Raw genomic sequence first — 15608 nt, 5'->3', positions numbered from 1 at the left:
TCGGCTGACACTCGGGAGGAACTGCTGGTAAACCTCACGCCCTGGCAGCCCCTGGCGGTGGCGGTGGGGCGCTTGACTCACTGGCGGGGAAGCTCCGCAAGCAAAGCCACAGGGGCTCGGCATCTTCGCGCTGGAATCCGAGCTAAGTGTGCGACCCCAGAGCGTTCTCATTTCATGCTCATTGGATGGAGCAGCAGCCCAGGCCGGCTGGCAGGAAGGGTTGAAACCGAATCCGTTGCTTAAAAGCAGGGAGTGCACCTCGTTTACCTGGAATTCCTTAGGTCAGAAAGTGACACTTCTAGTTTCTAGGGATCTTCGTGTAACAAAATTATTTTAAAAATTTTTTTCTTTAGTCACCGTTTAGAAAGTCATGGTTTAAATGTTACATTACATTTGAGAATGGACGTTCTCACTTAGAAATAGTTTAAAAACGGGGTTTTAAGTATTTTTTTTTTACGTTATAGAATTTAATCTTCCAGTAATTACCTCTTCCGCAGTGTTTTTGGATTCCTCAACAAAGGATAACCTGTGAAATGAAATATGATGTGCAATGTTTTGTAGAATATTTAGACAGTACTACTAAAATCAGATCATAAAAAATGCGTGTAATATGCATGGAAGAAGTAAAACACGGAATTATCAATCTGAGTACTTGCCTGTTGTGTGCTACTCTTTTCTTTTAAAGTCATCAAACATATATAAGTCCTTTTGGGAAGTGTGTAGGTTAAAATATGTTCCAGTTAAAAGGGAGAAAGGATGGAATTTGATGCTTCCATTGTTGCGTCACCCATCTGTGTGGGTTCAGCAAAAAGTACAAGACGGTGCTGGTCTCTAGGAGCCACTTAGAGGTGCATGAGAGACTGCCCTGCTCTCCTGGCGCTGCTAATGTAGAAAGGGAGGAAACCTCCCTGAACGTTTGAGAGCTTGAGCTTGGGAAGCGTCCTCTTCACTGATTGGTATGTGTCAGATCGGTTTGTTCTAGTGCAATTAAACCAGCGGTTCTCAACCTGTGGGTCGCGACCCCTTTGGCGATCGAACGACCCTTTCTCAGGGGTCACCTAAGACCCTTTCTCAGGGGTCACTTAAGACCATCCTGCATATCAGATATTTACATTATGATTCATAACAGTAGCAAAATTACAGTTATGAAGTAGCAACGAAAATAAATTTATGATTGGGGGTCACAAGATGAGGAACTGTTTTAAAGGGCCAGAAGGTTGAGAACCACTGACAGTGGCCTACAAAGTCCATTTTTACATTCAGGTTAAAAAATATTGATAGTACAATTACCAAGTGAAAGAGAATTCTTAAAAAAAAACACAAACTTGGACAAAGAGAAATTTGCAATGGAACACACTATAGAAAGAAAGGCCTTTGCCACAGGGGGAATTATTGGGACTTCCCCAGTCCTGCCAACTCCAGTGCCTCCCTCTGAGGTTAGGGGCCTGGTTGTGGGAAAGTACCCTCTAAGTCAGCCAGACTGGCCACATGAGGTCAGGACCATCGCAGCCACTAACATTAATGTGTGCATCTACTTTTGTACTTTTAAAATTACTCCCGATTTAGTTCTTATAGGTTTTTAATGAGATCTGTGGTCTCTCCAGTTCAGTATCCGCCAGTGCTGCTTGGGAGGACCTGGTGGTTATCCACAAGGTGAAGTTTGTTTGTTTGTGTTGTTTTTTTTTTAAATATATTTTTATTGATTTCAGAGAGGAAGGGAGAGGAAGAGAGAGATAGAAACATCAGTGATGAGAGAGAATCATTAATCAGCTGCCTCCTGCATGCCCCACACTGGGGATCAAGCCCACAACCCAGGCATGTGCCCTTGACCAGAATCAAACCCAGGACCCTTCAGTCCGCAGGCCGACGCTCTATCCACTGAGCCAAACTGGCTAGGGCATAAGGTGAAGTTCTTACTTCACAGATGCTCCTCTGCGTTCCCAACGCCTCCTTATAAAGTTACTTTTAGCCTCTGAAAAGTGTTCAGAATCATAGGTGCAAATGCATTCTGCAATTAAACAGTAAAATACTTCTTCATGTTATTTGTGGTAGATGATTTTGGTATTTATTTCTACTAATTTGGATCCCACTGTGTTGCATGAAAGACATTACATGATACCCTTTCCATAGCATGATTTCAGCAAATGACTGGAGAGAAATAAAGGAAGATAAAACATTTAAATTTCGGTTTTAATATATCAATAATCTTTGTTTCCAAAAGGAGTAAAGAAATTAGTAGTAAAAGACTAACATTTTGTAGTTGCAGCATATATTAAATAGTACTTAACCCACTGGCACGGTTGTGTCCTAAATGTATAGAGTAAATGTTCTTATCATTTGTCACTACCCCAACAAAAGGAGAAATGTTATTATCCTGTGATGTGTATGTGGCAGGCTTTTGAGGTGATCTGAACCTGTGGTAGAGGTAATGTCATCATCATAGTGGATGTTGTTATTCCACTTACTGGGAGCAGCGGGATCTTTACTGTTCTGCAAGGGGGGGAAGGCACCTGGTGAGATGCCATAACCAGCAACCTTCTAAAAGTGTCCAAGCAGAGCACAGGACAGTTCTTATTACTCATGCCTTAGGGCAGTGGTTCTCAACCTGCTGGCCCTTTAAATACAGTTCCTCATGTTGTGACCCAACCATAAAATTATTTTTGTTGCTACTTCATAACTGTAATGTTGCTACCGTTATGAATCGTAATGTAAATATCTGATATGCAGGATGGTCTTAGGCGACCCCTGTGAAAGGGTCGTTCGACCGCCAAAGGGGTCGCGACCCACAGGTTGAGAACCACTGCCTAGAGTGATATGTAGAATAAAATTCTTTGGGGTCACCAAATTGCCAGCAGATGTTTGGATGACACAACAAAATTCTCTAAACCAAGAGTCAGTCCCCAATGTGTGGTTTCAGAAAGTGTATAAACCCAGACTACCAAAAAGAGAAAGTATTTTCCCATGAAGTTCATATAGTGAATTAGTGGCAGGATGGGAAGTAGAGATTAAAATTGCGGATTCCATTTGGTGATAGCAATAATTAGAAATGGACGAATTTCAAACAGTCTTGCCAACGCCAATGCCCAAGTCTAGTAGAGAATTTAATTGTGTGTGTGTGTTTTTTTTCCCAAGAAAATCTATATCTGTTAGTAAATAAATGCATTCTCAGGTTCTGACATCTAAATTTAGTGTTTCATCACTTCTTATGTATAGAAGAGTGGTTTGGTTAGCTGATGGTGGAGAAGTGTTGCAGAAAAGAATGAAACTAGAAAGAGAAATGCAAAATATTGTGCATGGGTTTAAAAAGGTGCCACTAGGATGAATAAACTCTTCCTTACAAATGTATATGCTTTTAGACAATTGGAGGAAAGGAAAAGTCCCCATAGATCCTGCAGCTACATGAATACTTGCATTTTAAAATTGCCTAATACTTGTTAATTTTTTCAGATAATTCTAATATTTTCATATTTTAGCCTAGTGAAGATGGAGAGTGCTGTAGAGCAGGTGTCTCCTCTTTTTAGTAGTGGGGAAATGGAAATAACTGTGAAAACAAGCAATTTGCTTATCATATTACAAGTAATTAGTGGCCTATCTTAAATATGAGATTAACTTGAATTGCCCATTTAATTCTACTTTTCTCCTTTATGACTCCAAATTTATGTTATGAAAGACTCTTGCATTTTATTTTTCTACAGATCTAGTTTATTATCCCTTTTAATTCTCACTGCTGTCCATGAACTGTCAGCTCCCTGGAATGCTCATGTGCTGCTCAGGCGTCTGTAAACTGGCACGTACAGACCCCCTTCCCACAGCGCCCTCCTCTCCCTCCCATTCTGTGGCTCTTCTCATGCCTTATTAAGGATTCTGTTGTGGGGCCTCTTCTACCTTCTGCAGAGCCCTAGGCTCATCACTCAGTTCTCATTAGCTGGCCTCAGGTCTTTGGATACTTGACCAATGTGTTGTTTACTTCTGTCTATCTAGGCAAGCTCCAGCCTGTTGAGGGTGTAGATTCCAAATCCTCTCAAACGCCCAGAAGACTATAAACCTGCAGGAGGCAGAGTGTCCAGAGAGATGGTTGGAGATCACCAAGAAGAAAAGGGCTTTAGAAAAAGAAGAAAAGATTGTTGAGGCCATGTGTTTATTTCTTGAACGCAGTTGTTTGTTCAGTCCTTAATTCAGAATAACACCATGAAAAAAATTTTCTTAATTGATCTTTATTGGAGGATATCTTTTTGCATTGCCTTTCAGAGAGAGTGTGGAAGGGAGGGAGGAAGAGGGTGGGGAAGGAGAGAGACATCGATGTGAGAGAAACACATTGATTTGTTGTCTCCCCCATGCAACCCAACCCTGGGGCAGGGAGCAGACCTGCAACCCAGGTACTAGCACTTGACTGGGAATTGAACCCAGGACTCTTTGGTGTGTGGGCTGGTGCTCCAACCATTTGGCAACACCGGCCAGAGCAACTCCATAAATTTTAATGTGCATAAAGATTACCGCAAAGATTCTTTGCTGGATTTCTATTTGTTTCAACTTTCTTAAGATAGTCCATAAAAATGATTTTGGTTAGTGTTATTAAATGTTATTAAACAATTCCTGAAAGAACAGAATTTGCCTCTTCAGTAATACTTAGAAACTGAGTATTACTGTACTGTACGTATTTATTGAAAAAATCTGCATATAAGTGGACCCACACAGTTCAAACCTGTGTTGTTACTGTACTGTACAACACTGATAATAAACATGACTTATGCTGGCATTGCATATTCAGGAGTAGCTATAACTATTACGTAAGTGTAGCCCTGTTCTTAAAAGTATACAAAAGGCATATGCAGTTAAGTCTCAATTACAGATACCTGACATAGTCATTGTAGGTTATTTGTGTCCATCTGCCTTTCCTAGACAGGGTCAAAGTGAGTTGGCAACTGAGTGTATGTGTCTGCATGCCAAAGAAGTTTTTGGTATTATTTATAGAATTAATGGTGCCTCTTTTCTCCCTGGTTAATGTGAAGAATAGCAAGACAATCATAGCAAAATTCCTTGTGTGTGTTTAAATTAATGTACAGTCTCTTTTAGTAGAAATTGAGTAAGTTCACAGTCAGTTTAAAAAGCTGCTATTGAAATCTTCCGAATTATTTGTTGCACACACAGATGCCATAGAGCTGTAAAATGTGCATTTGTTGATTAAATCAAGGCAAGGCTTTTGTTTTCTTCTTATGTGTAACAAACTTAGCTGCTAAGCAACAGGCATTTAATACATGCAGATGTGATACCACAACAAAGTTGAATCAGCATTTCATAACCCTTAAAAGGGATTTGTAAAGGAAATCAGCTCACCAGGCTTGCGGATCTATAACATTTTTATTGATGAAGTAGGCAGGCAATGTACTGACTTTACTGTTGGAATCTAATGGTGATTGCAAGAAAAATGAGGATATTTGTTAGCAATTCCTGAAGTGGGAGGTAACAACATTAGGTTGCTTGTATAAATTTTGGTGTAAAACGTGACCTGCAGGTCACGTTGTGAATCTAGCAGAGATGATTCCTTTAAAGAAATAACAGACTGCAAATCGACACTTTCATTTGGAGTAGTCCTTTAGATTGCAGTATTGAAAGAGTTACTGCATTTCTATAAATAGCTTACATCCAGAAAGTTGCGTCAGTGACAAGAAACTCAAGAAGTGCATGATAAAAATCCCCAAGGAGTTGAAACATGTTTCATGCCAAAGTGCACTCAACACCCTGCCACGTGGAGGAGAACAGTAGGGAAGCCCAGGATGGGCTGGCTGCAGGACGGGGCTGCTCACCTTCTGTGCAGCCCTGACTGCAAGCTTCTTCTTGAAGAAGTTTGAATTTATTTTTGTTGTTTGAATATGTGTGAGGACAGACTGTAAGCAGCAGATTTCTAGAATTTCACACATTCTGGTAAAGAACTTTTCTGGGGCCTTTGCAGTTTAATGATGTCATTGCAGGAGGCACGCATGGGGCCAGGCTCACGGAGCCCGTGGATAATCAGGCATGGGCCAGCTGGATTTTGGAGTCACCTGCAGTGTTTACACTTGGGGGGGAGGGGGGACTGGCAGGAAAGAAAAAGTAGCTTGAAAGGGGATGTTGAACAGCTGTTTTCCATCTTTCCTGAAGAAAAAGGAGAGGAAATCACTTACAGCAAGCATCAAGAGGGATTTATGCTAAATACAGGAAAGTTTTTCTGGATGTTTTAACCTATAGACTAGATTTCTGATAGAGGCCTTTGGGTTCTTCTCTGTTTAGAAAGGTTTAAGTGAGGTTGTCCTGAGGGGATGGTAGCATCTGTTTTCTGGGGTTCTAATTTTATGACTTCTGCTCACCTGGATTTGAAAATCTTAGACATTAAAAATGATTTAATTACAGTTGACCCTTGAACAACACAGGTTTGAACTGTGGGGGTCCACTTATATGCAGATTTTTTCAATAAATATGTACAGTACAGTAAATGTGTTTTCCTTACTTGAACAACACAGGTTTGAACTGTGTGGGTCCACTTATGTGCAGATTTTTTTCAGTAAATATGTACAGTACAGTAAATGTTTTCCTTATGATTTTTAAGTAAGATTTTCCCTCTAGCTTACTTTATTGTAAGACTATAGCATGTAAAACATATATAAAATATGTCTTACTCAACTGTTTATGTTATAGGTAAGGCTTCCAGTCAACAGGAAGCTATTAAGTTTTTGGAGAGTCTAAAGTTAGACGCAGATTTTCGACAGCATTGGGAGGTGGGTATCTGTTGCTCAAGGGTCAACTGTATTTTGAATGTAGAATAAATGGTCAGTTTTAGTGTCTGAAATACAAGTTGCCTTTATAGTTTCTACTTAACATATCTATTTGTTAGTACAAAGTATTGGCTAACTGGCTAAATATTGATCACATATAAGATTCCTTTAATTTTTCATGTAGGTACACAGTACGATAGCTGAAAAATCCTCTATGCTTAATTTGTTTTTACCCCAAACAGGCCACTTTCCTTTGAATTTCTTTTTTATTCTAGATTTTTTTTTTTAAAGTCTTTGGCCCTAGACTATTGTGTTCCATTTGGACTTTCAGTAATATCCTTTACATTTCTCTGCTCCATTTTTTAAAATAAAACTAGACTGGCACCAGTGCTAACACATTCATCAACGTGGTCAAAATATACAGGTTGCCCATGTCAGAGAGAGTCTGGAAACTTCTCACATATACCAAACTTCTTGTAGCAGTATTTATGGTTAAAAATAATAATATTTATAGAAACAGTGTGAACTTTGTTTGATTTTTGTTTAGGAAGATAGACTATCCAGTAGAATTCATAATGTGGTTTCAGGCCAGTGTTTCTGTTTCATTCTCAATATTAAAATTAGGCAGTACTAAATGATATAATTATCTTAAAAGAGGGTTCATTTTGATGAGCAAAAGGTGCTTGAAAATGCACTCGCAGCCAATATTGGGTCAGTGGGCTTGGGGGATGCCAGAAAGTTAAGCCCAGCAGTCGTGTCTCAGACAGTTGGAATTAAGTGTTTCACCTCAGTTTTACAGCCTGTAGTTGTAAAGCAGTTTTGAAATGCTTTTCACAGTTACCTTTCTCAAAGGAAACTGATTCTGGGGAGCACTGAAAAAGAGGCAGAGTTTTCTCAAGGAAGAGTGTCTTTTGCTGGCCCTGTGACTTGTGAGGCTAATTTCTTCCTCTTTTTATTTTTCTAAATTGATTTTAGAGAGAGAGAAAAAGGGGTGGGGGGGGGTGAGAGAGAGAGAGAGAGAAAATTCATTGGGTGATTCTTTTATGTGCATGTGCCCTGACTGGGGATTGAACCCACAACCTTGGCACATTGGGAGGACTCTCTAACCAACTGAGCTACCTGGCCATGCTGTTCCTCTTTCTTTGTTGTAAATCATCTACAAGTTAGACCCTATTGGTTCTAATGAGAACCCAGGATAACTGGAGGGCGAAATTCAAATCCATCTGTTGCTTTTGTGCAGTAGTTCAATTTATCAATTAACACTGTTGTAAAATTTTAAGATCCACCTTTTTTCCCTAAAGAAACCAATATTCAGATTGGATTCATCCTGTTAACCACGTGCTATGATAGGGTTTTAAGATTTGCACCATTAAAATTTTTAGACTTTTGTGACTTGTATAGAATTCTATATAAAATTCAGATTAATAAATGGTATTTGAGTATCTGCTATGGGAACTTGGGAACTTTCAAAATTCAATTTCACCTCTCCTTGTTAAATTTCATCGTGCAAGTTTTAGGTTAAGTCGGACCACTTCCAATATCTCTTTCTTGGGGAAGAAATGTGTGGCAGTATTTATTCCACTAAATTGCCATAAAATGATAAATCCTGTGCCTACAGTTGAAGTGAGCTAGCAGTAGTAGGGTGGTTACATAACAGATCCTTCTTTGTGTGCTTGCACCTTTTTTTTTCTTGTTGGTGAAGCCACTGACGTTTGGTTCAATGATTGCAAGTTTTAGAAAAGATAAATCTGTTACTTGGCAATGAATGCTTTGATATATAACTTTTTCCAATGTACTTTTGAACCTGGAGAGTCAGATGAAAGAATGCTATACTTCAGTGATAGAAATACTGAAAGGATTTAGCCATTCAGCAAGTATTTGCCAGGTACTTCTGTGTTTGCGGGGACATCTGGGTGGAGGTGAAGAGGGGAGGCGTGCAAAATAAATATGGCATAGTTTTCACCCTTGGGGAGCAATAAAATTTGGTTGGCGAAATAGCTGAACATGAATCTTTGTGAGGACAATTAAGGGCTAAACAGAGACAAATGCATGCAGTGGAATTGCAGGCGGGAAGAGATCTCAAGTAGGAGGGGAGAATGAACTGTGTCTCAGAGGATTTCATGCCCAAAAGGGAGGAAGAACATCGCAAGGAGGGCAAATGCACAGGAAGAGGAGTGAACAGCAAAATGGGGTGGCTACCAGGTCCAGGAGAACTTAGAATGATCATGGAAATTCCCTTATCTCCTTTTATAGCATTATCTTTCCTTTTTTCCTTCCTTTCCTCATATATTATTTCATTGTTTTCCACAGATATTTTTGAAGGACTGTATTGCATGTAATCAGTGGTGCTAGACACTATAGGAAAGAAAAGACTAAGACCCCTGCCTCCCAGTAGCTTATACCTGCATTGGTTGAGTTCTACCTCAAATCCCTTTTGGGTTCAGAGAGGACTGACACAATAAATGTGAGAAAAGAAGATAAACATGTACCTTCAAATAACTTGGTATACCTGTAACTAGTACTAAATGCATAAATTAGTAGAGACAGTTAAAGCTGTAAATATTCTTATTGATCCCCCCTTTTTTGATCCCCTTTTATTTTATTTTATTTTTTAAAATATATTTTTAATTATTTTTTACAGAGAGGAAGGGAGAGGGATAGAGAGTTAGAAACATCGATTATGAGAGAGAAACATCGATCAGCTGCCCCCACACCTCCCAAGAGAGAAACATCGATCAGCTGCCCCCTGCACACCTCCCACTGGGGATGTGCCTGCAATCAACGTACATGCCCTTGACCGGAATCGAACCTGGGACCCCTCAGTCCACAGGCCAACGCTCTATCCACTGAGCCAAACCGGTCAGGGCTTTTTTGATCCCCTTTTAAAACACAGTTTAGATAATGCATTCTCAGTACATCCTTCCCTCTCGATGCTAGCCAGAAGTGTGAAGGTGCATACATTTCAAAAGCACTTTGTCACTCTCACGCAAACTTACTTCCTTTTATTTTAGTGATTTATGTAAATATATTATTTCTTCTGTCATCTTATCAGATGATATAAGCACCTTCGTGGCAGGCCTCATCCCTGAATTCCCAGAGAATACTGAGTAATGCATGTATGGGGCAACAGGGGAGACGACTAATGGATACGGTTGTCGGGAAGGCTTTATAAAAAATGTTGTGTTCTCTGAAAAAGGCAAGGGTTGGGTGTGGAGCACTTAGAGGGAACCCCATGAAAGAGTATCAGTGGGAATAAAGGACAGAAAGGTGAGTCGTGATCAAGCAAGGATGAGCAGGGGAGTGTGGAGGGAGTGTGTGTGGAGAGGAAATGGGAGATACTATTGAAAGGCAGGCCAGAGCTACACGGTGGAAGCTCTTGGTGGAGAAAGTTGTTCATTTTGCTGCAGGAAACAGAGGCTCTTGAGTAGGTAAGTGATTTGATGATGGCGACTTATTTAATTTGGGAGGAACTTGATGGTTCACAAAGATAGTTATGTCTCGAGTAGTATTGGCACGTTGCCTAGGTTTGCATCTTGGCTCCTTCACTCTTTCTCTGACCGTGGGTAACTCACTTTATCCATGCTGCAGTTTCCTCAGCTGTGGAAAAGGGATGCTATTAATATCTATGTTGTGGGGCTACAGTGAAGATTAGATGAGTTAATCCATGTGACATACTTAGCATAGTTCCTGACACTTGGTAAACATTATGTACAGGGGTGGGCAAAGGTAGGTTTACTGTTGTTTGTATGGAAAATAATACAATAATTAATAGATAACAATACAAGAATAAACTCTGTTTCATGTACTCACATCTATAAACCTACTTTTCCCCACTCCTGTATGTTTATTGTTTATAGCAGCCTAGGACTCTACATAGTTTGCTAGGGCTGTTGTAACAAAATCCCTCAAACTGGGTGTCTTCAACAACAGAAATTGATTGTCTCAAAGTTCTGGAGGCTAGAAGTCTGAAATCAAGGTGTCAGCAGGGTTGGTTCCTGCTAAGGCCACGAAAGAAAATCTTTTCCATGCCTCTGTCCTAGCTTCTGGTGGTTTCTGTCAGTCTTTGGCATTCCTAGGCTTCACCCCAATCTCTACCTTCATCTTCACATGACATTCTTCCTGTGTGTGTGTGTGTGTGTGTGTGTGTCTGTCTCCAAATTTCCCCATTTTATAAAGACATCTGTCATATTGGATTAGGGGCCCATCCTACTCCAAATGACTTTGGCTTTACTAATTATACCTATTATGACCTTGGTTCCACATAAGGGCACATTATGAGGTATTAGATATCAGAACTCCAACATGTGAATTTTTGCAGGACATAATTCAACCCACAACAGACTCAAAGTCAGATCTTTTGAGTATACCACACTATGACCAGGGTGTGCTGAAAGGATTGTAGAAAAGAGGAGGAATCTGTAGGGTTATATGAGAAACAAGGCTCTTCCATCTCCTGTTTTCCTAGACCTGAACCATCCCCCAAGAAGCCACAGCAGTGGACATGTCACAGCGGGCCTTGGGATGGCGGTGTGCTCCCTGCCTCCTGAAAGGATCTTTTCCTTCTTCTTTCTAACATGGCATTCTCTGAGACTTCTTTCCATTTTGCCTGGGTTCTTGTCCCAGCGTCAAGAAGGGTTCAGGAATCTGGAGAAGGGGCTGTGGGAAAATGACATAGGAATCCAGAGACTAATAAAGAATCCAGAGACGAAATATAATTTTGAAAGGCATTGGGGGTCAGAGGAGCTTAGCTAAAGGAGCTAAGATCCAAGATCTTAAGTCTAAGGTCTTAGGTTCTCTCATGGTCCCCAGGACCCCATGCTTTTTATTAACACGATTTGTCCTGAGGCAAGGCAGAGATATACACTTCAAAGGGTATACAGAAACATTGTCAGAATGGGGGAATTAGCCTACGGCTGTTAAGGTGTTTGGCCAGTAGGAGGCAATAACATGTAGATTAAGATGCCCTTTAACTGTCTGGCAGCCACAATCAATTTAATGTATCCTATTCAGGTTTGGGGAAATGCCTTTAGCCATTCCCAGATGCAGGTGACTACATGTGTGACTCAACCCTGTTGAGTCCCCAAGTCTCATCAACCTTTTGATGAAACTCTTGAAATTATGACATGCTGGAACTGGTCTACGACACCATTTGGCATTGGAGATACAGAGATAAAGATAAGTTAAGGGACATTATACTTGCACTGGTAAATTTCAATCCTCTCTATAAATTTGGATGATATATCACTGTCCCAAAGTATAGGTAATAAAGGAAGAATTGAATGCTTTTGGAAAGAGGCAAAAATCTGAAGTATCAATGGTAAGGATTTTGCTGAGGAGGCAAATGGAGATGAATAAGTGGTAGATATGCTGCTATCAGCTAAAATAGAAGCTGATGCCTCTCAAGTGTAAATTAAGGATTGAGGTAGAATGGAATAGAGGTGCCTAAGTCACTGAGGAAGTTAGAAATACCCCCAAATGATTAGTTACCTGTGAAGATTAAAAAGGGTACAAAGACGAATGGTGATTTTTAAGTGACGAAAGTGCCAGGAGAGTCAATCCTAGAGTCACTCAGAGGACCAGGGTGGCCCCAGGAATTGAAGAGGCTGGCTCCGTCTTGCTTGTGGGTTGGAGAGAATAAAATTCGGTCTCTGTGGGAAAGCACAACAGAGGATAAGATGTCACTGAAAGAGTCAAAATTACTTCATCAAATCTTTAATTTGGCAGGATCTTAAATGGCATCTGGTTCCCTCCCCTGTCCCCATTTAACAAAGGAATCACCTGGCAGAAGGCCTTCTGGTCTCTACATTCATTTAGGACAAGACATGAGAAGAAAGTTTAAAAATTTTAGAATTAGTATGAAAGCAGTTTCCTCCAGCATAGATGAAGAGAATTCCATCAGATTTGACCAAAAGAAGTAGCCAGGTGGAATCTGGCTGTCAGCAGAGATGGGGTGAAATGGGTAGGATGGATATATGAGAGAGAGAGGCCTAGATTAGGAGATGCAACGAATGGGGCAAACGCTCCTAGGGTAGGATGTTAAAAACAGTGAAAGGCAGACAGATTCACCAAGACAAGGGTGTAGACTCCCAGTTAAACATTTGTGACCTTGAACATGCACTAGACATTAAATATCTGGCCATGTTTCAAGCTCTGAGTTGGGATATGTCTGGTGGGAGCATGTTTTTTGGCCTGTGGACCTGTGGCCAGCAGTTCAGAGTTTATGCTTTTGTTCTTCCCATAGTGCATGGTCTCCAGCATTCTAGTAAAGCATTTTCCTCAGAAATTCTTTCCTGACTAATAACTCTTTATAGACTATGAAAACTCAATACAATAAAGTTTTTAGCACAAAATAACAGGAATGGTATAGGTACCAAAGAAATAATAACTCATTAAAGCATCCTTTTTCTTTTGAATTCTGTAGCTAAAAGAAATGTTAGCAGTATAGCACACACACATGAGTAAATTACATAATAGATTATAAGATTAAGAAGGTTATAAGTACTTTGAAGAAAAATAACCCCGGAGGGAGTTAGGGAATGGTGGTGTTTGTGCATGGTAAGGGTGTAATTTAAATAAGATGGTCTTGGCTAGCCTCGCTGAGAAAGTGTCATTTGAGCAAATATTTAAACGGGCTGAGGGAGCAAGCCATGTGGATGTCTCGGAGGACAAGCACAACTGGTGCTGAGGAGGGAGGACTCCTCACTGTACAAGAATAGCACGGAGGCCACACAGGGCAAGAACGGGGAAAGACACGGAGAGTTGTGGGCCGTGAAGGCAGAGAGGTAACAGGGCCAGACCATGTAGAGCCTTGACAGCTATTGTCAGCACCTTGGTTCTTACTCTGAATCAGATGGGAAGCCACCAGAGCATTTTAAACAGAGCAGTGATATAATCTGGATTATAATTGGGCAGGATGGCTCTGGCCCTGATGTTGAGAATGACTAGCAAGAGGAAAGGGTGAAGGCAGAGAGGGTAGTGCGGATGCTCTTGCAGTAATTCAGGCAAGACATGGTGTGGTGTGGCTTAGGTCGTTCCTGGCTGGATTCTGGATGTATTTTGAGGAAGGAGTCAACAGAATGTGCTGATGGTTTGGAAATGGAGACAGAGCCGGGAAGGGAAAGGGGGGGAGTTTGGGGAGCATATGAGGATGATATGCTGGCAGGATTGGTTGCCAGCAACTGAAATGAGGAAGTCTGAGAAGGCAGTGCCTGCATCTTTGGGTCTGTGTGTCATTGTTTTACAAACCAAATCTGTGGTGTTCTGAGTTTTTCTTATGATTCATAAGAGGACGTTTGGAAAGTACTCAGGGGTTTTGATACCAAAGAATTATGATCTGTAAGATTAAAAAGTATATACAAAAAAATGTTTATGTATGTGAAAGGCAGCCAAAAAAAGTAAATTTATCATTGGTGGGCATTTGAAGATTAAAATGGAAGAATGCTTGAATATAAGGAACGAAAAAGAGCTTCCTGTATAGTGCTAAAAGCATCACTCCATATGTACTCATCCAGTAAATAAGTTTCCTATTTTATGTCAAATGTACTATAAATGTAGGTTTAATGCCAGCAAATTACTTTCCCATGAAATGCTTCTAAGTGTTTTGCCTCATATCTGTGTATTTCATTTTTAGACAATGTCTAAAGCTTTTAAGCAATTTGTAAGTCCAGTATATTCCGCTGTGTATTTTGCTCCAAGAGTAATGTCCTTGGACAGAATCTTTTTTCTGGGTACAAGTCAGAAAATAACAAACATTGGGTGAAGAGAAGGATTTGGTGAAAGGTACCACATTTTCTATTCTCATGGGACAAGAGTTAGGGCAAGATTCTCATAATTCTAACAGGAATTTAGATGATTGGACTAAAAATGAAAGTCAGAGTCCCCAACTCCACGTTTGGGCTCAGTGAGTCACTAGAAGGATTCACAAAAAACTGTTGCAATCAGGTTTAATGCCACCACAGGGAACAGACGGAAGTCAGCAGAGGGAACGGGGCACAGAGCAGACGAAGCCCGGGAGAAACCAAGCACAGCAACTACGGCAGCATGTGCAGAGCCCCAGCGTGGTGTCCAGGGCTTTTACGGAGTTCAGTGATGTGGACGTGCAGCGCCTGCGTGACTGACTTCAAATCCTTGACTCCCACAGCAAAGATAGTTTATCGTAAATCATATTTAGTATAAACTGTCTGATCAAACTGGTACCATATGGCTCAAGGCTTCAGTTATACAAAAACAAAACAAAACAACAAAAAACAACAACAACAGAAATCTCCTATCAAGCAGAATATTATAACGGCTCTAAGCTCAGCTCCCCTGAGTTAAACTAGGGCCAGTACTGAAGACAGGCCTGTCTTAGAAATGTGCAGTGTTTGAACAATAGGCCTGCTGTGTTAACCCTTTTCTGTCCAGCATGGTAGGGCCTTGAATATGGATAGTATCAGTGCTTCTTAGAGTCATTACCATCAGGGGTGAACTTATAGGACCTGATCCTGGAGGAGATGATATGAGGACATACCCAAAATATATAGTTTTGGCTAAATTCATAAATGCATGAACCAGAGTAGATTGCATATAAGAGATTAAACGTGTTTGGTGGTACTTTGTCTAAAAAATCTGTAATTGATGTCTTGACTCATCCCACAGAAGTTTGCAACTATTGGACTAGGAGAACAGAGGAATATGTGGTATTGCCTGGCATCAGGAAAGAGGTAGAAAAGAGGAAAGGTAGCCTGGAAGCTGACGTAAAGGCAGAGGAATTGGCTCGTGAGACTATGGAGCCTGAGACGTCCTGGTGTAAGTTCCGGTCGAAAGGCAGGAGAAGACTGATATTCCATCTCAGGGAGGGAGGGTGGGGGGATGGTAAAG

The 15608-nt window shown here is 40.7% G+C and overlaps 1 protein-coding gene across 3 annotated transcripts in view; it reads left to right on the top strand.

Annotated features, from left to right (window-relative positions):
* DSE (dermatan sulfate epimerase) overlaps positions 1-15608 on the top strand; it is a 66440-nt gene that overhangs the window by 10828 nt on the left and 40004 nt on the right. Inside the window, exon 1 of one of the 3 annotated variants that reach the window (XM_014532142.1) lies at positions 1-27. The exons of 1 other annotated variant lie outside the window; for it this stretch is intronic. The gene's annotated coding sequence lies outside the window, so the exon portion shown is untranslated. Of the gene's footprint in view, positions 28-10028; positions 10178-15608 lie in introns of those variants that run through there. One more of the 3 variants, XM_014532141.1, reaches the window with a different exon arrangement.

The sequence above is a fragment of the Myotis brandtii genome, unplaced genomic scaffold (genome assembly GCF_000412655.1).
Source record: "Myotis brandtii unplaced genomic scaffold, ASM41265v1 scaffold847, whole genome shotgun sequence".
Taxonomy (NCBI): Eukaryota; Metazoa; Chordata; class Mammalia; order Chiroptera; family Vespertilionidae; genus Myotis; species Myotis brandtii.
This window is presented reverse-complemented; position numbering and strand designations above follow the sequence as displayed.